The sequence below is a fragment of the Penaeus monodon genome, chromosome 8 (assembly GCF_015228065.2).
Source record: "Penaeus monodon isolate SGIC_2016 chromosome 8, NSTDA_Pmon_1, whole genome shotgun sequence".
Taxonomy (NCBI): domain Eukaryota; kingdom Metazoa; phylum Arthropoda; class Malacostraca; order Decapoda; family Penaeidae; genus Penaeus; species Penaeus monodon.
Window position 1 is genome coordinate 28,966,332 of NC_051393.1, and position 2,500 is coordinate 28,968,831.

Genomic DNA, 2,500 nt, shown 5'->3' on the forward strand with positions numbered 1-2,500 from the left:
TGACATTTCCCACACATTAGTCAGTGCAGGGAATAGTGCTACAAGTCGGGATGCAATATGTGATTTTTTTTTTTATTTTATATCCAGATTCGCACATGCCTGTGTGTTTGCGTGTGGAGCCTTTTGGCCTCCTCCTGGAGCGTGCAGTAAAGCTGTATGTAATTTCATTAGCTAAATGCATCTGCACACTTAACACACAATGCACTAACAACCTGTCTACGCGCTTACGGCCCTTCCCTTTTCTCCTTTCTCGCTCTTTCCCACCCTTTACTCCCCCGCCCCTCCCTTTCGCCCAATCTGTGCCTGCCATCATGTGTGGCTGACAGACACCAGCTGATGGCAATATTGTTCTCCCAATGGTCACGTGACCGGATTGTTTCCCCCTTGCGCCCTTGTTTACCTTGGGAATGATCAGATTTGCGTGTGGAAGCACTGGCCCGCGGGAGTCCAGCCGCCCCGGGAGACAATGGCTCGAGGCGGATATTATTAAGCGTTTTATTTGCTTCGTGCAATTAATGATGCATCGCAGAACTTATTTTACTGACATTTCCTCTTTTTGGGTGCCAATCTATTGCTTTTATTAACTCTTGGTGAAAAATGGTGCTCGAAGCTACATTATGGCCCGTAATCTCTGTTATCGATTTGTGCGATGTAACGGTTTCTTTGAGTAATCTTTCATTAATCCTGTTAATGAGGAATCTTCAGGTATAGCAAAATATTAGTAATAGGATTAATTATCTCGACTGATCTAACCACTGTTTTGATTACAAACGATTTATTATATCGATGTCAGCTGACAGTTGGCACTAAAATAAGCTGCTCGACATTAAAGACGAATCAGAAATACGAGACACTATACACAATGTATAAAAGGGGTCCTGGTGACAGAAAGGATATACTGTTACGATGATGAGACGATAGTTTTGATGCTTTAATATGCGGAGATTGTGTCGGCCGGTGTTTGAGGATTTCGTGTTATTATTCTCATGGTGCAGAGAGGAGCAATAATAACTCTTAATATGATTACGAAAATATCATTTCTAAAGGCATCGTATTATTATATAATTAATGATGCGATGCAGATATTATTGTTAGCAGCATTGAAAGAAAAACCTGCTGAAAATTGACTATAATATTGCTTACAGGGAGACAATAGAGGGCATGACATATTGCACCATTTGCAGTCATCAGAACCTGAGCTGCATGGGATGCCTAGGGAGGACCAGAAGGTGTTAGACAGCGTGGCGGCGTAGCAGGTGATGCTGGATGCTGGAGGTGTGGGAGGCTGGTACTTGTCTCCTAGAGCTCGCGAGATGAGAGTGTGGGAGGCAGGGGTCAATCAGTTCCCAGGATCTAAACAATGGAGCAAACGGTGGCTGGCGAGGGGAGAGAGGGAGAGGAAGGGGAAGAATAGGAGGAGTGAGGGGAGAGTGGGGAAGAGAGGGGGCAGAGGCGGTAATCGATGGCTGGGCACATAACATTACACCAATGGGACCGACGCTACATAATGAATATTCTGATTTTGTAGTCGCGGTGGTCGTGTAATCTGATTCTTTGTTGACGTGTCGGGGACTGGATGGGCTAATAGTGCTTTATCTTTTTTCATGCGTGGTGTTAAACTATGGTGACCGTGGCATACATGATATATAAATGTACAATAACTTTATTCATACTGACATAATTATAACTAACAATCTTCCCGCGCCCTGGGACGCACCTGAATATCAGATTTTTTTATGCTTTACTGTGCAAGAAATATTTCTATGGTGTTTTATATTTAGTGATGTTTAAGCGTTTATCCATTATCACAATAGCCTGAATTCATTGAAAATCTGGACAGAGAGTTATCATACGTCACCAGTTCCCAAGCGTCTGTCAACTACACCATCATTCCCACCACACAATTTCTCTTCTAAATTCTAAAGCAAAGAGTCCTCTAACACCCAGGTCCCCACTAAGCGTTAGAAGACACTCCAAAACGTCACTTCCAGCACTCCACGGGCGACGTTCCCAACAGCCAGCACAGCGTCAGCCTCCAGCATCCCTGCGAGCACCCAGCAACAGCGAGGGTACGAGATCCCACATATCTGCCGGTCCGGAGCACACATAGACGCACCGACAGACGAGGTGAAATCGATATCGCGGGCAGTGTGGGAAACGACCACCTCCAGGGCATCACCGCATGGGGATGAGACGTGCGAACTCACAGCGTGGGAAGCATATGACGGTTCGGAAGGAGTGATGGAAGTGAGCGGAAGGGCTGATGGACCCGAGGTAGGACCGGGACAGGAATCAAAGGTCTGTGGCAAGGAGCGGGAGGTAGGCGAGAGAGGAGGAGAAGAGGGAGGGAAAGGACGAGAAGGAAAAGGTGGGGCGAGAGAGAAGATAAGAAAGAGGGTCAGAAAATAGACGAGAAGTAAAGGAAGAGGAGAAGAGGAGAGAGAGAGGAGAAGCGAAAGGACGAGAAAGAATAGGAGGGAGAGGAGAGAGAGAAGACGGG